Source organism: Natator depressus, chromosome 2 (genome assembly GCF_965152275.1).
Source record: "Natator depressus isolate rNatDep1 chromosome 2, rNatDep2.hap1, whole genome shotgun sequence".
Taxonomy (NCBI): domain Eukaryota; kingdom Metazoa; phylum Chordata; order Testudines; family Cheloniidae; genus Natator; species Natator depressus.
The window spans coordinates 28,857,025-28,880,227 of NC_134235.1; the positions used below are offsets into that span (position 1 = coordinate 28,857,025).

Genomic DNA, 23,203 nt, shown 5'->3' on the forward strand with positions numbered 1-23,203 from the left:
GCTCAGATCAGCCCGACCTATGAGCCACTGTGTTAGTGCTCTGCTGCTCCTGAGCTATGTATCAGATCCCCAACACACCAGCTTGTGTGCCTTGCCAGCAAACTCTTCAGGACTCTGCCAGTCCAAACCTTGCTTTGCAGGTCTCAATCAGTGAGTTTCTATTCCCGAGTTCCCCAGAGATGTTTCTGAATACGGTCCCTCTCACTGGACATTCACAGAAGTTGACTCCACTGCTTCGAAAGAGACAGTGCACACATCTGCCTGTTAGGTTAGCTGAAGATTCACACGTCACTTCATTATGATAGCACTGAAGTGGTTTTGTAATAAAACAAGAATAAGTGTGTTAACAAAGAAAATAGGTTGCAATGATTTCAAGTAAGAGTGAAAGATATGAAAGGTTACAAACAAAACATGCTTTCTAGTGACTAAAGTTTAACTTCAGCTAGTTACAATCTTTGTCTAGGAAGGTTTCTCTCCTGTAGTCAGTTCCCAGAAACTTAAACCCCGCCCCCCTTGGTTGAAGGATTCACCTGTCTCATATTTCAGGACTCATGGCCTCTTTTGTCCCTCAGGTAGTGGATGCCAAAATGGCTTTCTGCTTTGGTTTGTTTCCTACAGTCCATTGCCTCTCTTTCAAGAGTCAGGAAAGCTTCCTGGGGGTACAGCTTCCATCCCCTGCCATGATTTAGTAGTCGTCTACCCCATTTGCTAGTTGGATGGCTTTGTTTACTTTATATGTAAATATATTTTCATTGTTTCTGGCCTCACCTTGCTCAGTTTAAATTCGGGGCACAGTCAAGCAGGTGAAACAACATTCCTTTGTTTGAGACAGGCTGGAATTATGCACTGCTTGTCAAACATGTTAAGAAGATATTTCCAGCACACATCTATGATTCTATATACACCACCTATGCATCACTCAATAATATTAATGCCAAGCATGTGACCAGTTTACATGACACATTGTAGGTACAGATTATGAGTGAGTTGGGGGAATGAGTGTGTCAGGCCTGATGTGAGTTATGGTATGGTGTGCCCTCAGCCCATTGGCACTGAGGGGCTCCCTGGGTAAAAGCATGTGTTTGTCTTTGCAAGATTGGGGTGATGCTGTGCACATCTATGACAACTTCCCTCTAATAATATGAGAGTACTCTACGAATATTACCCTTAATAGTCACCCTTAATATCTTCTTAGTAATTAGCAAACATTATCTTAGTATTTGCACTATTCTTCATACCAACCATACTAATTAATCATAAACTCTAGTGTAAAGAGTACAACATATTCTTAGGTACTCCTTTCTAATTAAGGTAAAATTAGAACAATTGTAAGGGTACCTTTTCATTATCATGATTTTCATGATTTTATTTATTACTTTGTTTCTCTCCAACAAAGTGCAGGGATCTTTATTATCTCCTTTCTCCTGTATTATAATCAATAGCAGCTGTTTCTACGCATTAAAGGCAGAAGACTCTTCAGGACTTCTTTCTATAATACTGAAAGATTTGTATATGTTTATCCAGAATGAATTGGTATGATGAGGGCATAACACTAGATCCATCTCCCAAATTACTTTCCACTTGATGAGACGACTATCCTTGATTGCCTTACTCAAAGTTACTTGTCTAAAATGTCACTGCCAAATAGCCATTTGTGACATTAGGCGAGAAATCAGAAATAATCTGTACAAAAGGAAAAAGTTTTAGAAGAGTACAAATAATCATTGTTTAAAATTATTTGTATTTTGGTAATGTCTAGTACTCCTAGTTTTGGATCAAGTCTTCATTGCGGTAGGTACTGTACAGACTGGTAACAAAGAAGTCCCTTCCAATGACAGCTTACAACATGGGGATCTTATTTCATGACTTTTCCATGTGGTGGTGGGTTGTTGGTTTTTGTTTTTTTGTTGGGATGTGGGTTTTTTTTTTTTGAGTGGGGGATGTTAGTGTACTTGTGTGATTACAGGTTTTTCTTAATTAATTTGTGTGTGAGTAAATAGATATGGAATGAAATCGTTGCCTTAGTGAACTAAATGACAAAACTTCCATTGACTGCTATGGGGCTAGGATTTCACCCCAAACTTCATTTGTACAATTTTCAGGATGTTTGACTTTCATACATGCAACTGAAATTGTGAAGACACAAGCTGGACTTATGATCTAAAGGTTGAGCTTGTAGATCTAAATATAAACTTAAAATCTAGAGTTTCAGTTCTTTCTATTAATTCATTGTTAAAACTACTAAAGTTTCTTCAGGACAACCTACATTCTTATTTACACTTATGCAATCATACTGTCTTCAGATTATGTTCTCAGTCACACTATGTATCCTTATTACTTTGTACAGGTATAACTGATTTAATCTGTATTTGGAGCTTAGTAAACCATGTGATTGAAAAGAAGAAAATACACCTAATTTTTTACCTGTATTGGCACTGTAATGCTAAGGAGAGAAAACAGAAATAAAAATTACTCCCTAAACTATGATACTGAATACCCAATATTGAGTAGAGCTGCTCAAAATTTTTCAATTTAAATAAAAACTGAGGAAACCTACAATTTTTTTAAATACTCCCTCCCCTCACTTTTTGATTAGCAAATAAGAAGGCATCATTTTTACATAGTCACTCTAGGGAGTATGGGCTGAATGCTCAAAAGGATTTAGGTGTTGTGATGCTCAACATCACAACTCCTATGTTTTAGGTGCCTGGAAAAGTCACTGTTATTCACAAAGCCTGAGTTAGGCTACTATACAATGAATGAGGTGAGATAGGCACCTTTGAATGTGGTTCATTGAAGCCAGAAGACTAGGCTGGGAGCCACCTAAGCTAGCCAATGGAGAAGATGACCAAAGGAGGGGTGTGCTAAATCCAACCCCTCTCACAGAGATAGGCATCTAAGTTCATGCTGCAGGGAGATGACCATCTCTGTGTGTGATTTTCAGCTAGGAACCTACTTTAGAGTTAGGGTGCCTATGAAGTGTTAACAAGAAGCCATGGGGTTGGCAGGAGGTTCTCCACCTAAGGGGGAGAAGGGATTTGAAATTTCATGTGGGTGCTCTCGAAATCTCAGAGGAACCAGGAGATTTGGGAGTGGATTTCAGGCTATTATACGGGAGATGAAGAAAAACCCTGTCCTCCAGACAAAAAATGTGGGGAAAATTCTACCGACAGAACCTCGTAGTGTTTTCTTCTTCCACAGATTTATCAACTCAGATCTCAGTTTTTACATTTTCTTATTCAAACTCCCACTGACATAATTCAGAGTTTGTATGAGTAAAGTTCTCAGCACTTGGCTCCTACTCAGTAATGTATTTATTTAATTTTAAAAAGTCATTATGTATTTGTATGTACTTACTAAAAAAGCATTACTGAGTGGTCAGGCTGATGGGAAGTATATATTGTACTAGCACTGATTACATGCAATCCAAAAGAGATGCCAATCACAGTCGATTGTTTAGCTCTTTGTAATACAATCTTCCCTCCATCTTCTTGCATGATATGATCATCAATGAAATAATCAATATTTAATTTGATATTATCTTTAGAATAGCTCTACCTCTAGATGGATGGGGGAAGCTTATACCTCTCTCAGAGAATTTGTTTCAGACTGTCTACAGACTGGGGCAGACATCACTGCATTGCTTTACACATTTTGAAGCTTTCTTTACAAACTAAGTCCTCAGTCTTTCCTCTGGAGTGCAAGAAGGCAACATCCGAGAAAAATGACAACTTTACCAAGGCACAGTAAACCAGCCCAATTCAACCTCTGGCTTTGAACTAGGAATAAAATCTTTGTCCTATATATGATGATGATTTAAAGAACCTCTTCCCCTAGAATTGTTCTTTTGAAATGGTATGCCTAGGTATTACATTATACTCAATTAACAACCACATATTAGATAAATTAAAAATTGGCTCACACACAGATCTCAAAATGTAGTTGATAACGAGGAGATCTTAATGAGCAAGAGCCCCAAGGAACTGGTTCTTTGTCCAACTCTATTTAGTATTTCTGTCAGTGTTCTAGATGATGGTATAAAATCTTTGCTGGTAAAGGTTACAGATGACATAAAGATTGGTGGGGCAGTAAATAATGAGGACAGGTACTGTTACAGAGAGATCTGAATTACTTGATTAATGGCCACAATCCAACAAAATGAATTTTAATATATCAAAAGGCAAGGTAATACATTGGGGAACCAAGTATGCAGGTTTTATTTACAGAATGGGAGACTCTGTCTTGGAAAGCAAAGTCCTGGGAAAGGTCATCGTATATAATTGCTGCAACATGAGCTCTCAATGCAATGCTGTGGCAAAAAGGCTAATGAGATCTTTAGATGTATAATAAAAGGATAATATGAAGAAGAGGTAGGAAAGTGATCTTGCCTTTGTATATAGCACGGGTAAGACTTCTGTTAGAGTACAATGTCTAGTTCTGGTGTATTCACTTCAAGAAGAATATAGAAATACTGGAATTTATTCAAGGGAGAATCATAAAAATGATTCAGGGACTGGAAAATGAGCTTTAGGGTATAAGGCTTCATCTATACTACAGACTTATGTTGGTATAACTGTCATTCAGGGGTATGGAAAGTCCACCCTCCTGAGTGACAGTTATACCGACCGAACTCCTGGTGTAGACAATGCTATGTTGATGGGAGGGTTTCTCCTGTCAACATAGCTACTATCTCTCACAGAGGTGGAGTACCTATGTTCATGGGAGAAGCTTTCCCATTGACAAAGGTAACGTCTGAGTGCTGTAGTGGTGTAGCTGCAATGCCTTAAGTGTAGATAACCCTAAGGCTGAAGGAACTCAAGTTATTTAGCTTATCAGAGATTGAGGTTGAGAAGTTACTTGATTATTCTGTATAGGTACATGGAAAAGCTATCTGATGAGGCTGAGGGCAGGGGAAGGATAACAGGGCATAACAAAATCCAAAGACTGGAAGCTGAATTTAGACAAATTAAACCCTGAAGTCACATGCAGTTTCCTAGAAGTGAGAGTATTTAAGCATTGGACCAGTTTACCAGGGTAAATTGTGGACTCACCGTCACTTGGATTCTGTTAAAGATGAGATTAGATCTAGTTTCAGGGAGAAATTCTGCAGCCTGTGGGGGGGGGACAGTTGGGCTGGGAGGTTGTGGTGGTCCCTTCTGATGTAGGAGTCCAAATCTGTGGGTTCCTTCTTCCTTCATGGATGATGAGGAAAACAGAATTGCTTGCATTATAGAATCATAGTAGATTAGGCTTGGAGGAGACATCAGGAGGTCATCTAGTCCAACACCCTACTCAAAACAGGATCAATCCTAACTAAATCATCCCAGCCAGGGCTTTGTCAAGCCAGACCTTAAAAACCTCTAAGGATGTAGATTCCACCACCTCCCTAGGTAACCTATTCCAGTGCTTCACGGCCCTCCTAGTAAAAGAGTTTTTCCTATTATCCAACCTAGACCTCCCGCACTGCAACTTGAGACCATTGCTTCATGTTATGTCATCTGTCACCACTGAGAACAGCCTAGCTCCATCCTCTTTGGAATCCCCATTCAGATAGTTGAAGACTGCTATCAAATCCCTCCTCTTTCATCTCTTCTGCAGACTATATAAACCCAGTTCCCTCAGCCTCTCATCAGAAGCCATGTGTCCCAGCCCTCTAATAATTTTTGTTGCCCTCTGCTGGACTATCTCCAATTTTTCCACATCCTTTTTGTAGTGGAGGGCCCCAAACTGGACACAGTACTCCAGATGTGGCCTCACCAGTGTCCAATAGAGCGGAAGAATCACTTCCCTCGATCTGCTGGCAATGCTCCTACTAATGCAGCCCAATATGCCGTTAGGCTTCTTGGCAACAAGGGCACACTGCTGACTCATATCCAGCTTCTCGTCCACTGTAATCCCCAGGTCGTTTTCTGCAGAACTGCTGCCTAGCCAGTTGGTCCCCAGCCTGTAGCAGTGCATGAAATTCTTCCTTCCTAAGTGCAGGACTCTGCACTTGTGCTTGTTGAACCTCATCAGATTTCTTTTGGCCCAATCCTCCAATTTGTCTAGGTCATTCTGGACCCTACCCTCCAGTGTAGATACCTCTCCCCCCAACTGAGTGTCATCCGCGAACTTGCTGAGGGTACAATCCATCCCATTATCCAGATCATTAATGAAGCTGTTGAAGTGCTCCTGGGGCACTTCGCTTTATACCGGCTGCCAACTAGACATCAAACCATTGATCACTACCCATTGAGCCCGACAATCTAGCCAACTTTCTATCCATCTTATAGTCCATTCATCCAATCCATACTTTTTTAACTTGCTGGCATGAATACTGTAGGAAACCATATGAAAAGCTTTTCTAAATTCAAGGTATATAACATCCACCGCTTCCCCCATATCCATAGAGCCAGTTATCTCATCATAGAAGGGAATCAGGTTGGTCAGGCATGACTTGCCCTTGGTGAATCCATGTTGACTGTTCCTAATCACCTTCCTCTCCTCCAAGTGCTTCAAAATGGATTCCTTGAGGACCTGCTCCATGATTTTTCTAGGGACTGACGTGAGGCTGACCAGTCTGTTGTTCCCCAGATTCTCCTTCTTCCCTTTTTTAAAGATGGGCACTATATTTGCCTTTTTCCAATCGTCCAGGACCTCCCCCGATTACCACGAGTTTTCAAAGATAACTCCCCCCCTCTCCCTGAATTAACTAGATAGAGTTTGTTTGTTTGGTGTTTTTTGTCTTTCTCTGAAGCGTCAGAGATTGGCCACAGTTGGAGACAGGACACTGGATGGGGTGGACCAATGCTCTGAGGTAGTATTGACAGTCCCTTCTAGATTCCTGTCACACAGTCTTGCTCATGCACTGCAGGTCATACTGATTGCCAGATTTGGATTCACAAAGCATGAAAAAATACCTCCTCCCACCCCACTCTCCTGCTGGTAATAGCTTATCTAAAGTGATCACTCTCCTTACAATGTGTATGATAATCAAGGTGGGCCATTTCCAGCACAAATCCAGGGTTTAACAAGAATGTCTGGGGGGGGGGGGTAGGAAAAAAAAAAGGGGAAATAGGTAACCTATTTTTTCCTACCCCCCCACCAGACGTTCTTGTTAAACCCTGGATTTGTGCTGGAAATGGCCCACCTTGATTATCATACACATTGTAAGGAGAGTGATCACTTTAGATAAGCTATTACCAGCAGGAGAGTGGGTTTGTGTGTGGGGGGGGGGTGAGAAAACCTGGATTTGTGCTGGAAATGGCCCAACTTGATTATCATACACATTGTAAGGAGAGTGATCACTTTAGATAAGCTATTACCAGCAGGAGAGTGGGGTGGGAGGAGGTATTGTTTCATGCTTTGTGTGTATATAAAAAGATCTTCTACACTTTCCACAGTATGCATCCAATGAAGTGAGCTGTAGCTCACGAAAGCTTATGCTCAAATAAATTGGTTAGTCTCTAAGGTGCCACAAGTACTCCTTTTCTAGTTACTACAGAGAAATTTTTCATGGGTGTCTGGCTGGTGGACCTTGCCCACATGCTCAGGGTCCAACTGATCATCATATCTGGGGAGGAGAAGGAATTTTCCCCAGGTCAGATTGGTACAGACCGTGGGGGAGGGGGGGTTTGCCTTCCTCTGCAGTGTGGGGCACAGGTCACTTGCAGGTTTAAACTAGTGTAAATTGTGGATTCTCTGTAACACTGAAGTCTTTAAATCATGATTTGAGGACTTCAGTAATTCAGCCAGAGGTTAGGGGTCTATTACAGGAGTAGGTGGGTAAGGTTCATAGAATCATAGACTATCAGGGTTGGAAGGGACCTCAGGAGGTCTAGTCCAACCCCCTGCTCAAAGCAGGACCAATCCCCAATTAAATCATCCCAGCCAAGGCTTTGTCAAGCCTGAGCTTAAAAACTTCTAAGGAAGGAGATTCTACCACCTCCCTAGGTAACACATTCCAGTGTTTCACCACCCTCCTGGTGAAAAAGTTTTTCCTAATATCCAACCTAAACCTCCCCCACTGCAACTTGAGACCATTACTCCTTGTCCTGTCCTCTTCTACCACTGAGAATAGTCTAGAACCATCCTCTCTGGAACCACCTCTCAGGTAGTTGAAAGCAGCTATCAAATCCCCCCTCATTCTTCTCTTCTGCAGACTAAACAATCCCAGTTCCCTCAGCCTCTCCTCATAAGTCATGTGTTCCAGACCCCTAATCATTTTTGTTGCCCTTCGCTGGACTCTCTCCAATTTATCCACATCCTTCTTGTAGTGTGGGGCCCAAAACTGGACACAGTACTCCAGATGAGGCCTCACCAATGTCGAATAGAGGGGAACGATCACGTCCCTCGATCTGCTCGCTATGCCCCTACTTATACATCTCAAAATGCCATTGGCCTTCTTGGCAACAAGGGCACACTGCTGACTCATATCCAGCTTCTCGTCCACTGTCACCCCTAGGTCCTTTTCCACAGAACTGCTGCCTAGCCATTCGGTCCCTTGTCTGTAGTGGTGCATTGGGTTCTTCCGTCCTAAGTGCAGGACCCTGCACTTATCCTTATTGAACCTCATCAGATTTCTTTTGGCCCAATCCTCCAATTTGTCTAGGTCCCTCTGTATCCTATCCCTGCCCTCCAGCGTATCTACCACTCCTCCTAGTTTAGTATCATCCACAAATTTGCTGAGAGTGCAATCCACACCATCCTCCAGATCATTTATGAAGATATTGAACAAAACCGGCCCCAGGACCGACCCCTGGGGCACTCCACTTGACACCGGCTGCCAACTAGACATGGAGCCATTGATCACTACCCGTTGAGCCCGACAATCTAGCCAACTTTCTACCCACTTTATAGTGCATTCATCCAGCCCATACTTCTTTAACTTGCTGACAAGAATACTGTGGGAGACCGTGTCAAAAGCTTTGCTAAAGTCAAGAAACAATACATCCACTGCTTTCCCTTCATCCACAGAACCAGTAATCTCATCATAGAAGGCGATTAGATTAGTCAGGCATGACCTTCCCTTGGTGAATCCATGCTGACTGTTCCTGATCACTTTCCTCTCATGTAAGTGCTTCAGGATTGATTCTTTGAGGACCTGCTCCATGATTTTTCCGGGGACTGAGGTGAGGCTGACTGGCCTGTAGTTCCCAGGATCCTCCTCCTTCCCTTTTTAAAAGATGGGCACTACTTTAGCCTTTTTCCAGTCATCTGGGACTTCCCCTGTTCGCCACGAGTTTTCAAAGATAATGGCCAATGGCTCTGCAATCACAGCCGCCAATTCCTTTAGCACTCTCGGATGCAACTCGTCCGGCCCCATGGACTTGTGCACGTCCAGCTTTTCTAAATAGTCCCTAACCACCTCTTTCTCCACTGAGGGCTGGCCATCTACTCCCCATGCTGTGATGCCCAGCGCAGCAGTCTGGGAGCTGACCTTGTTCGTGAAGACAGAGGCAAAAAAAGCATTGAGTACATTAGCTTTTTCCACATCCTCTGTCACTAGGTTGCCTCCCTCATTCAGTAAGGGGCCCACACTTTCTTTGGCTTTCTTCTTGTTGCCAACATACCTGAAGAAACCCTTCTTGTTACTCTTGACATCTCTTGCTAGCTGCAGTTCCAGGTGCGATTTGGCCCTCCTGATTTCATTCCTACATGCCCGAGCAATATTTTTATACTCTTCCCTGGTCATATGTCCAACCTTCCACTTCTTGTAAGCTTCTTTTTTATGTTTAAGATCCGCTAGGATTTCACCGTTAAGCCAAGCTGGTCGCCTGCCATATTTACTATTCTTTCGACTCATCGGGATGGTTTGTCCCTGTAACCTCAACAGGGATTCCTTGAAATATAGCCAGCTCTCCTGGACTCCTTTCCCCTTCATGTTAGTCCCCCAGGGGATCCTACCCATCCGTTCCCTGAGGGAGTCGAAGTCTGCTTTCCTGAAGTCCAGGGTCCGTATCCTGCTGCTTACCTTTCTTCCCTGTGTCAGGATCCTGAACTCAACCAACTCATGGTCACTGCCCCCCAGATTCCCATCCACTTTTGCTTCCCCCACTAATTCTTCCCGGTTTGTGAGCAGCAGGTCAAGAAAAGCTCCCCCACAGTTGGCTCGTCTAGCACTTGCACCAGGAAATTGTCCCCTATGCTTTCCAAAAACTTCCTGGATTGTCTATGCACCGCTGTATTGCTCTCCCAGCAGATATCAGGAAAATTAAAGTCACCCATGAGAACCAGGGCGTGCGATCTAGTAGCTTCTGCGAGTTGCCGGAAGAAAGCCTCATCCCCCTGGTCCGGTGGTCTATAGCAGACTCCCACCACTACATCACTCTTGTTGCTCACACTTCTAAACTTAATCCATAGACACTCAGGTTTTTCTGCAGTTTCGTACCGGAGCTCTGAGCAGTCATACTGCTCCCTTACATACAGTGCTACTCCCCCACCTTTTCTGCCCTGCCTGTCCTTCCTGAACAGTTTATAACCATCCATGACAGTACTCCAGTCATGTGAGTTATCCCATCAAGTCTCTGTTATTCCAATCACGTCATAATTCCTTGACATCACCAGGACCTCCAGTTCTCCCTGCTTGTTTCCAAGGCTTTGTGCATTCGTATATAAGCACTTGAGATAACCTGCTGATCGCCCCTCATTCTCAGTATGAGGCAGGAGCCCTCCCCTCACAGATGTTCCTGCCTGTGCTTCCTCCCGGTATCCCGCTTTCCCACTTACCTCAGGGCTTTGGTCTCCTTCCCCCGGTGAACCTAGTTTAAAGCCCTCCTCACTAGGTTAGCCAGCCTGCTCGCAAAGATGCTCTTCCCTCTCTTCGTAAGGTGGAGCCCGTCTCTGCCCAGCACTTCTCCTTCATGGAACACCATCCCATGGTCAAAGAATCCAAAGCCTTCTCTCCGACACCACTTGCGTAGCCATTCGTTCTGTGGCCTGCAATGCGCAGCAGGCCAGACTAGATGATCGTGATGGTCCCTTCTGACCGTAAAGTCTGAGTCTCTGAAGGAGGGACAAGTTTGAAGAATTCTGGTATGAAGTGGTGTTCTTCTAGTGCTAGCAGCAGGTGTATTCCACTTAGGTATGCACGCTCCCCGGGCACCATAGCTGAGGAATTTTGCTTAGCAGTACCCATCAGGGTGGTGCTTGCACCTTTGGCCCCATGTAGTCCCTCCCATGGTTTTTTAAGGTCAGAGCTGCCCCGACCTCCATCAGTTTCTTCTCACAACCCGTGACTTGAGTCGGCATGTTCTGTCTGGTGTTGTATCTTGGGTTTTTTGGTCACAATGCTTTCCTGTGATATTTTGTTGCTAGTTAGTTAGTTAAATAGTACCCTTAGGACTGAGTTAATTAGTAGTAGCTAGTTAAGTAGGGCTTAGTCTATTGTGATGCCATCATCAGTTTTAACCACTGCCCAATGTGTGGAGTAACTATGCCTCCTAGTGACTCCCACACTCGCTCTTTATTATTCCTTGGGAAGGGCACATTACAGAAAAGTGCTCCATCTGTAAGTTCAAAAAGAGAATGCCGGTGGCTAGAGACTTGCACCTGAAACAATGCCTTGTGGAGGAGGCCCTCTTTGGACATCCACAGACAGTCTGGCCCTTCAGAGAGCATTGGAGCTGGTACAAGCCATTGTTCCACAGCAAGATTCTGATTCTAGAGACTGGAGCCACTCCAGAGCTCAGAGAGATTCCTCCTCCTTTCAGAAAAGGAGCAATGTGACTTTACCCTTACTCTAGATAGAGCTTCACTGTCTACCCAGATGGGACCATAGAAGATTAGGGTTGGAGGAGACCTCAGGAGGTCATCTAGTCCTATCCCCTGCTCAAAGCAGGACCAATGCCAACTAAATCATCCCAGCCAGGGCTTTGTCAAGCCGGGCCTTAAAAACCTCTAAGGATGGAGATTCCACCACCTCCCTAGGTAACCCTAGATCAGCTAGACATCATCCTGGCAATTCTGGTACAGTCTGTGGGATGTCTATTGAGTCCAGTACTGATGACATCGGTGTCAGCACCAAGTGTTTCTGCACCATTGGTGTAACAGGCCGCATCAAACTTGCTCTGCCTTTTTGTTCCTGGGCTCACCATTAGCTCAGGAACATTCAGCTGTGGTGGCTTCTTCTGTGACCTCGGCACCGGCCTGGACTGGCTGCAGACTTATTGTTATTGTTGGCACCATTTTATGCACTGCTTAATACTTAAGGTGCAGAACTGAGGTAGTCCTCTTTCCCGGTACCAAGAGGCTCATTAGCACAGATACAGTCTTCAGAACAGATAACAATTTTGGTGCTGATCACATTTACGGAAATGGTACCAGCCTCAACATCAATGGAACGTCTATTCTGGTGCTGAATGTGAGAGTGATGCCCCTACAAGTACTCATGGCATCAGCTACTTTACTATCATTGTTACCAATGTTACTTGAATATTGGATTTCAGTTGAGGCTGGACATTTGCTGCCTCTGACTGGAGTGGCTCCTCTGTTGCTAGCAAACTACTTGGAAAGACCCTGAACTCCATCTTGAGGAAAGTCTCCTCTCTTGAGCTGCCTATCCTGCAGAGAGAAATTGGGGTTGTTCACGGTGAGCTGGGCAGGTGTTACCGCAGGAGAAAACAATTGGCTCTGCTTCCTTCCTTTTCCTCCTCGCTGTATGACTCCATGGTGAGAGATTCCTCCTCTTCTGTGCCTAAGAATGTTGTCATAGTAAGATGGAAGTACTTTAAGTCAAAGTTGCAGAAACTATATGAAGCCTGAATCCCAAGCAAGGGGATGCAAACCAAGCTGGATGAACAAGCATCTCAAACAGGTGATAAAGAGAAATCAGAAAGCCTACGAGGAATGGAAGATGGGATGGATCAGCAAGGAAAGCTACCTCTTGAAGGTCAGAAAGTGTAGGGATAAAGTGAGAACTGCCAAAAGCCAAGCAGAGTTGGATCTTGCAAACAGAATTAAAATCAATAGTAAAAGGTTCTATAGCCATATAAATAAAAATAAAACAAGAAAGAAGAAGTGGGACCACTAACCACGGATGGTGGTGTGGGGATTAAATATAATCTACGCATAGCCCAACATTTTAACGAATATGTTTCCTCAGTTTTTAATAAGGCTAATGAAGAGCTTAGAGGTAGTGGTGTTTCTGTCAAATGGACAATTTCAAGCAATTAGTTTCTTGTGTCTGGCCATTCACGCCAATCCTTCAAGTATGATCAGTGTCTGCCTGAAGTTGTTAGGCCATATGGCCATGTGCACTTATGTGGTTCAGCATGCATGACTGCACCATCATCCTCTTCACGGCTGTTTGTAGTTGGTATACTTCCTGAATTGTCAGTGGTTGGATGTCCTATTGGTGGATGGATCAGGTACACATTTGTGAAGTTGTTCCTTTTGCCCATCCTCCACTGATCAGGACCACAGTTACCAATGTCTCCCCAATAGCTTGGGGAGTGTTTCTGGGGACATTGAAAGTTCAAAGTTTGTGGACAGAAAAGGAAGCTTCCTTTCATATCAAAATCATGGAGCTTAGATCCATTTACAACATGTGCCAGGTTTTCGGGCACAGATCAAGAGCACATATTCTCACCAAGAATACTGATGAGGAAAAGCTCCTTCTTGTACCTGCTCACTTACCAGGTGCTCAGAATTACTTGGCTGATCTCCTCAGCAGGAATTTCTCCCAGAATCATGAGTAGTTTCTGACGAGCAGCATGCTGAGGTCCATCTTCAGAGCATATGGCATTCTGACTATTGACCTTTTTGCAACAAATGACAGGAAGAAGTGCAGTCAGTTTTGCTGTCAAGTGGATCTCAGTTCAGGCTTTTTAAACTGAACCTTCCAGCTGAATTGGGGATCAGTATTGACATATGCCCTCCTTCCACAGCAATCTCACTCATTCCACATGGAGTTCTCAAACTGAAGCTGGATCAGGCCAAACTGATACTCATTGTGCCAGATTGGCCAAGACAATGATGGTTCTCTAGTTTTGTCAGTATGTTTGACCTCCCAGATCTCTTCCCCTCTACTCCAATCTACTGACTCAGCACCATGGTCAAAATTGGGATCCAGTGCTGAGCACTTTGCATCTCATGGCATGGGTGCCGCATGGTTATCTGAGAAGGAAGGATGGTGTTCAGTAAGTTCTACTTAATAGTAGTAGAAAACACTCCACTAGGGCTACCTGTTTGGCCAAGTGGAAACCTTTTTTGGTTTGTTCAGTACCTTGTGGAACTCAAGAGAGGCTAGCCTGGATTCAGGACATCTTGAATTATGTAAGAACATAATAATGGCCATCCTGGGTCAAATCAATAGTCCATCTAGCTAAGTATTCAGTCTTCTGACAATGATCAGATGGTTCAGAGGGAATGAACAGAATAGGTCAATTATTGACTACCTGTCCTGTCCCAGCCTTCTGGCAATCAGAGGTTTAGGGACACCCAGAGCATGGGGTTACATCCCTAAAATAAATTGTCCATCTCTTCTAATTTGTGAAAGAGGAAGTTGCTTTGTGGAACCTTAATACTGTGTTGTATTAAGGACCCCCATTTGAGCTTCTGGCAATATGTTTTCTGTCCTTCCTTTGCCAAAAGACAACCTTTCTTACCGCTATAATTTCTACAAGGAGAATGGATGAACTGCAGGCCTTAATAGCAGATCCTTCAGATAGGGCCACTTTGTCTTTGAAAAACTGTATAAGGCCGCATCCAAGATTTTTGTTTAAGATGGTTTCATTTTAATTAAACAATATGCTTACCTATATTCCTATGCCAAATATGGATGAACAGCACTTTCATACTTTGGATGTGAGACGTGGCATTTTGGCACTTTATCTGGAAAGGACTAAATCATTAGAGCACTGCAAATCCATGGATATCTGCTTTACATCCGCAGATATCCGCATACGTGGACCATTTTTGCAGATTGGATGCGGATACAAATTTTCTATCTGTGCAGGGCTCTATAAAACAAATTTTGTATCTGCGCAGGGCTCTATAAAACTTTTTATCACATTGGCTTTTTGTCCCCTATGCAAATCGGATGAAGGGTCAGAGGGTCTCCACGCAGACAATTTCCAGAATGATCATTTCCTGCATTATGATGGCATATGGGACAGTTCAGACTGCTGTTCCTCCATTCAAGGGGGGGCCCAACCAATTTCCCTTGTATTTCTCAGTAATGTTTCTATACAGGACATTTGCAGGGCCACTACTTGGTCTTCTATTCATAAAAAAAAAAAATACTAGACATTGTGTTGACTGCATCTTGGTCAGATGCAAACTTTGGAAAAGCAGTCCTGTCACCTCTGTTTATATAGACTCCGAGCCCCACATCCTTCTGATACTGCTTGTGAATCATTCTGAGTAGAATACACATTTGTAATCACTTTAAGAAGGAAAAAATGGTTATTTACCTGTATTGCAACAATACAATACAGTAAATGTATTGTAAATAGTCATGGGAGGAACTACATGGCCAAAGTTACTAGTGAGAAAAGTTCTTCAGCTTTGGTGCACTGGGCACATACACAGCTAACTGGAATACACGTCTTCATGCATATCTCGAAGAACAACAGTTACTGTACTGGTAGGTAACTGTTTTTTGTGTTTTTATTTGGTTGCAAGAAAAATTTATATCCCCATATTTATCTCATTAAACTCTGGTTCAAAGAACTCAAAATCTGTATACTGTAAACTCTTCATTTTTAATTTTTGATTAAGCATTTTGACAGCCGTTGGTCCTGAATATGACACCATTCTACTATATTGCTGCTGTAATCTTGTTCTGCAAAATCAAAGCAGAGTTCTAATTCTTGAATCCCCTTTTATATGGGAAAAAAACATGAAGACATTTCAGTATCCTAGAAGAGAACTTTGCATGTTTGACTGGTTACACTGTGCAATAACAGACTATGAGGTTTACTTTGATTAGGTGGTTTGAATAACTTCAAAATGGTGAATATACAGTGATTCTCTTCATAGTCCACGAACATGCCATGAGCAGCATATTTTCTTGTATTATGTGTGTTTAAATCTATAGTGTTCTATAGAAACAATGCTAAAAACCTATTTTGTTTCATCCCTATTTCTGTTTTATAAGACTTTTTCTACACAGGAAGTTATTTTGTAAAGTATTACTAGGCTAGAATGGGAATACTCATACTAGGTACTAGTCAGTGCTTTTTCAATGTTTTCAAATCTCTTGATCTGTTCAGTGTAACTGGGGAACCTGTAAATGTGCCCATGAACCTCTGAGGGGAGAGAGGCCAATCCTTAACTGCACTGTCCTGGTTTTGTAGAAAAGAGAGAGGAATGTCCAGAACTTGGGATGCAGATAGCTCCTAGGACTATCTTCTCACTTTCTTTCCATAGAAGATCAGTAGTTAGGCACTAGCTCAACATCCCTTAGCACAGATAGTAAGGAGAGGTAATATTTCAGGCTTCTCATACTAAACAGAGCTGAATTAGGGGAAGACTGTTTCATCTGATTGAGACAACAGAACTGGGCTAGTCTGTACAACACAACTTAAATTGCTCTGTTACTGACATTCTTTCAAGTGCACCTTACCGTGTATGCAAACCATAAGGTAACCTGTGGCTCTGTTTGCCATTGTTAAGTAGAAAAAAAGTAAGTTTCCATGAATCATAAGAACATAAAAGCTGTCCTATTGGGTTAGACCATGGTCCATTTTATCCAGTATCAGATCTCGAACAGTAGTCCATACCAGAGCGTCATGGTGCATGCATAGAATAGGGCAATTATGGAGTAAGCCATCCCTGTCTTCCACTCCTGACAAGATCAATTTGTGACAAGGGAATTTGCTATGGAATTTGGTATAAGCATGTCTCTGTTATCACTAGGATGTGAGGGGTCTGACCTAGTGGTCAAAGCAGGATTCAGGCCAGTCAGATACCAGGAGGTCAGAGTACGAGACAGGCCAGAGGGTAAACAGAGAGTCAAGTGTCAGGAGGCAGGGAGGTTCGGGTTACCGGGAGATCATAAGCAGGAGACAAACTTGAAAGCAGAACCATGGATTGATAACCAGAGGCAGGCCAGGTCAGGATATCAGGAAGTCAAGCCCGCAGGAGTGGGGGACACCCAGTCCAGAGAAAGGTGGATCCTAGTTACATGGGCAACTTCCTGTTCCTATGCTGGGTTTAAACAGGGGCTGTGGACCAATCAGGGCCCCCAGCCTTCTGCAAGTCATCTTCCAGAACTGGGCTCCTCTCTGAGTTCAGCTCCTATTCTGACAGCACTTAGCAGTTCCTGGGTGGCAGGTTGGCACCTCCTAGCTCTAAAGACCTGTGTCCTGTGGACTAGGATTCAAGACCCATGGTCCCTGGCAACCTCAAAATTGTAGAAAGTGTTAACCACTATGGAGGAAAAAGTTCTGCTGGATGAGAGCAGGGGGGAGGGGAACAATGCAGGGAAAGTTTCCTCACCTCCAACTCCCTGTGTTCTCCAGGCCTTGCCTCTGTAGTACCTCACACATGGGTTGGGTAGCTACCTTAACAGCTGCAGTAGCTGTTGGTGCTGGGCTGAAGGCCAGCCTGTCTAACCTATGGCTTTTGTCTAGAGATTAAATATCTAGGTCTGTTCTTCAGCTCCTCAGCTGGTATCTCTGACTTCCTAGGCCAGAATAAGGGTGGGTGCGGGGGGAAAGGAGGGCTCCAAATCCAAATCCCACATACTTTTGGCGTCCAAAAAGCTGAAACAAAAAAGTTCAAACAATTGTTGTTGGGGATTCTTTTGTCTGAAAATGTCAATTTGAAACTAAATTTTTCACCTTGATTTCTCCATTGGACAAATTAAAAAAAAAATCAAAATTGAAAACTTGCTACTGGTTGTATAGAAGGCAGAGTTGGACATGCCTGTCAATAGTGAAAAATCTGCAGTTATAGTAGATGGATGCTAGATGATCATAAACAGCTAACATTTGTTCAGTCACGTGTGCAGAGTAGAATTATATATAATTACACATGCATGCGCACACTGTAATATCAGTGATATAACTTCTATTACAGAAGCAAAAGCACTTGTCTCTTGTGTGCATTGCAGAACAATATACATAAGGAAGAAATAAGCATTACCAAAAGGCATGCTGTCTATACACTTCAATAAAAATAACTGTAAAATATTAATGAAAAAAATAACATAGCAGTTTAGTGTCTGAAATGTTTGCCAGTGACTGAGAGTACAGATCATGACTCTCCAGCCAGTTGAACATAGATAATTATTTATTCTTTTAGACCCTTATCCTAACAATCTCTGAGTAGCTTGCACTCCCCTCCTCCCCCCCACTCTTTTGGGATATTTCAGAAGAGCAAGTCTCCCTTTGGGTGCCAGCCAGTCCTTACTTTGCCATGACATTCTATTCTTGTTTGTAAGCTTCTCTTCGTAAGCTTCTCTTCATGGAACTTTTTTTAAGACATGATATACTTCGTTAATGTTTTGCGATGGAAGGAGGCTCTGCAGATCATGTGTCTAATCTCTAAACCCTATAATGGCTATGATTCACTGAAGTAATTATGAGCATGCCTAATTTTCAGTACTTGAATACTTTAATTGATTTCAGTGAACATAGTCTCAAGTTTAACATTAGGCACATGCTTAAGTTCCTTGTTGAAATGGAGCCAATGTACCTATTTCTCTAAACAAACATATTCCCAGTTGCAGTTTCTTCAGTTACTGTTTTTTGAGAATCCATTTCACATAGTAATAAGTCTGTATATAAAAAATAAAAAAAAAATCTCTGATCCTTTCTTAACTTCATTTAATCTCCTATTACTTGTCAGGTGCATTGCCCTCTTAAATAGTTGTGTGTCATTCTCTTTTTCAATGCTTCTTGGAAAATTTCCCCCTCATAATCTCTTCTTCTAAATGGATATAAACCTACCTTTTCTAGTGTTTCCTAATATTTAGGAATACCTCAGCCATTGATATCATTTTTGCTCTCTCTGTACCACATACAGTTATTGAATATTCTTAATGAAATAAAGTCTAGGTTAGTCTAGACTCCAAAAATACCCTTTGTACCATGTCCTCAGTGATATCTCCTGAGGTATTGATTTCCCTGCTATGTACATCTGTACTCTGTTTGCTTTCCTAACTGAAGCTAGATATGGAACTTTTATGGACAGTTTTCCTCTTCAGTGATGTGCGTCTTCCCCTTGGTATCAAAATGTTTTTTGCTATTTTCAACCCTATTATGCTTTATTTATACAGTAAGACTTAAGACACTTATCAGCTCATGTTACCTCAATTTTTGTCCAGATCTAGCCTTCCACCTTTTCGGTACTGGTAGATCATACCTATATAATGCCATTTGGCATTGGCATACCTTTCTTGTATATTTATTATCCAGGATACTGGAAATAAGATCAAGTCTAACATAGGTGTAGACTCCAAGGGTGCTCCGGGGATCAAGCACTGACTGAAAATAATAGGGGGTGCCCAGCATCCATGAGGCACCAGTAGATGGCAGTCGCATGTACATGGTGTCCAGTGAAACCCGAAGGTAAAAAGCACCCACTGGCAAAAACAAAAGTCAGCACCTGTGGAGCCTAACCAGCTGTACAAGTTGGGCGGTACAGTCCGGTATGCCATACCAGCAAGATACTTATAGTTGGTACGGTGTATTGGAAAGACAGAGGAGGAGCAGAACATGAGGCCACCGCAGAACCATGCCCACAGCTCCTTTGGTGCGGCTGTACTGCGCCCAGTCCTGCCCCCAGCCCTGTCCTCCGGTGGGGCTGCTGTATAGATGGAGCATGTATACAGCTGCATTGGAGGAGCCGCGGGCTTTGGGCTGCCCAGCGGCCTCACATTCTGCTCCTTTTGCCGCTGCAGTTCCAAAGTCTCCAGCGCAGCAGAAGGAGGACAGAGCTGTCACCCCTCCCACGCCGCAGGTAGCGGGGCTGGATCATGGGGAGGGGATAGAGAGAGTGTGGGGGGCCCTGGACTGGGGTGGGGTGGGGAGGAGTCACGTGGTGGGTCACATGAGGAGGTCATGTCCCCCCCCCCGTTAGATGCTGCCTATCCCCTGTACCAGTAAGAAATTTATTCCACTTGCACCACTGAGCCTAACGCTGAGCATTAATTCTCATCTAATCTATAACTAGAATCCATTGTTAACAGTGAATTTCTTCTTTTTTTACTTATTCCCTGCAGTGCTGTAGGAATGAGCACAGAAACATTACAGCAAGTTAATACTTAGGTGAGATGGCTTTTGAAGTATGCCTTAACCTCAGAAGGGTTGTCAGGAAAAGTTTTCATAACAAAAATGTGGGATATCTTAAAAATATTAAGGAAACAAACTGTCTGCATTGTGTTTACTTTCCTTCTGTGTGAATGAGACTTGGCTTGTATATGAATCATTAAAAAAATAAAAGGAATATACTAACTTTGTATATTTTGCAAGAATTTTGTTTTCAATACTACTAAGTGGTAACTGCTCTGCCATCCCTAAAGATAATCACAGCTTTCCGAGTTCTTGCTTTTAGATATTTATTCAGTGGTTTGTATGCTCTATTTTTTGGGGGGTGAGGGAGGAGAATAATATGGATTCAGCTGATAGTTCTACATCAGATCAAGTATATCATAGTTAAAAATCTAACTAAATCTAAAAATCTGGGTTTTTTTCCTATTTGATTTCAGTGGGATTTCAGAATCTGACATATGTCATAGCCTTTTATGTGGTACTGTATCTAAAACCATCTTAAAGTGAAATTGAATAATGGCTCTACTGCTTTATATTTGCATTCTCAAAAAACTAGGACTCCCATTTTGATGATCCCTTCTTTTTTTTCCTTTGTCTGTCCTCAGCCAAGAGTTCTGTGTTGTTCTAATCTGTGATGGTTTTGTCTATTTTATTATTTGGGAGTCATCCATGTTTGAAAGGAGCCTACTAGATAAATACAGTTATGGAAGTTGCAGACGAAAAAGATATATTAAATCATCTACTCCAGATTCTTCAATTTTCTTGCCATGCCACCATATTTTGATATAGATATTCATGACATTTGTATGACATTTAGAGATATATGCAACCTATTAAATTACAAGAGAATGTGGAGGTGCAATTGTGTGTGGCATTGGTTAATTAACAAATAAAAGCAATGTTTTCATATAGTTATTTTGATTTATAAACTGTTTAAAGCAAAATGCACCTGACCCAGGCTGTTGGTGACTTTGACAAAAAATATATAATATTATATTTACGCAAATTCAGCTAATTTGAAACAGGTGATGCTGAAGGCTTAAATAGATTAACAATATTTTACCATGACTTCCAAGACTCATGTCAAACCCTTCACTTTTCCACAAACCTCTAGTTGATATTGAGGAAAAGGAGCTTTGGAGACAATCATTTTTGGTTGTTATAGAAACTACAATAATTTCATGATAATGATTACTTTCTTGTTAAGAACATTGAGCTTGTTATAAAAGATCTTCTGCTCTTTCTTTTCTTTAGCAGTAGTGTTTTCAAAATATTTTCTTTTGCAGAAACATTTTCAAATACTCTATGTGCAAATATAGCTAAATGAGCCATGCCGGTCACATGAGTCAATGAATCAAAGTGGAGAGAACAAAGAAGTTATACTGATAGTTTTTAGATATTATTTCTAAGTTTTAAAGATGGTTCTTGATATAGTAAGTAATCTTTTTGTGTAGATTTGCATAGGAGAACAACAACTGATGTGAATGAAACTTGGAGTGTGTGTTCAATGAATCTACAAACTTGATCTCTTACTCTCTCAAATTTGCTGAGTGACATGCATACTGTAGTTAGTTACCACTGGAAATGCAGATGGAAGTTACTGCAGGAAATATAAACAGGAGTTGGATTCTCTAAGGTTGGAATAAAGAGTAGGTAATGAACAGTGTGTGGACTTATTTAGTATCTTAGTAAACCTAAGTTTCCATTTATGAAAACCTCAGGACCCTCAGGAAGAGATCTGCATCTTAGAACAAGCTAGCTTTGATTTACTATCTACCCTTGCCCAAATTAGCATGCTTTGTCAAAGTGTAAGCAAATTGTTTGACAGATTCACCTATCTTAGTCAAAATTTAAATCAGTGAAGTGAAATGGTCTGCCAGACTCCAGCATGAACAATTATTTTTCTGCTTCTGCAGCTTGCTCACTACAGTGCTACAGGAATCAGCACAGAAACATAACACAAGGCTCAGATATAGCTGAGGTTGCTTGTCAAATGTATTGCTTAACCCAGAAAAAGGTTGATCAGGAATATTTTCAGCACAGGTATACAAAATGTCAAAAAAAAAAAAAAAACACAGACACAAAGCCTGTATACACTATCCATGAGAGGCTTGGCTTGTATGTTGTTTAGGGTATGCTTATTCACACTGCGAAATCCTGGCATTATGGCAGCCAATGACAAAACTCCCAATTGACTTCAACAGGGCCAGGATTTCACACACTAAGTAATATCGCACCTTTCTCCACAAATGGTTCCATTGACTTCAGAGAATATTTGTGGAGTAAAACACTACTTGTCGTGAATAAGGGTGACAGAATCTCATCCTAAACAGAGAAGACAAATCTGTTAATGTTTCATATTTTGCTAGAAAACTGTTTTCACTACTACTACTACATCTAAATGTAAGATACCCTGCTCTATCTATAAGTAGTCACAACTGACTTTTTAAAAAATACATTTACTTAGTAGTTCACATGCTCTGTTCTTTAAAAACTGGTATAGCTTACTTCATATAAGGGCAGAATCTACAGAGTCCCTTTGAAAGATCTCACTGTTGCAACCATGAATGTAACTCCAACAGAGATAACAGCAATAGATGTGCTAGCATGAACAAAGGACAACTAATCCTCAAAAACACTCCAGTAGTAATAGTGCGCTTTGTCATTAAGTCTGGTATATGAACACTTCTCTTTACAGGTATTTATTAAAAGTAATGAAATAATGTATTTATCTTTTTACATTATGCTGATTTATTTAAAATAAATTGAATGGTTACTTTGTATAATCGTGGTGCACACTCTTTTAATCACAGGTAGTTTCTGTTTTGTGTGTTTTCAAGGGCAATATCTTGAACCTTAGAGTGTGTGCATTTTACTTGTGTCCCAGAATAATGCAACACAAATATGATCATCTTATATTGCAATGGGTATATTGCTAACTGGTATTTTAATCTTTTGCATATTTTAATGTATGAGAGAGAATGTTTTATGCATTTGCTGTACAT

At 41.9% G+C, this 23,203-nt stretch overlaps 1 protein-coding gene across 1 annotated transcript in view; it reads left to right on the forward strand.

Annotated features, from left to right (window-relative positions):
- Positions 1-23,203, forward strand: part of CSMD3 (CUB and Sushi multiple domains 3) — a 1,169,988-nt gene that overhangs the window by 491,252 nt on the left and 655,533 nt on the right. The window lies entirely within an intron of this gene.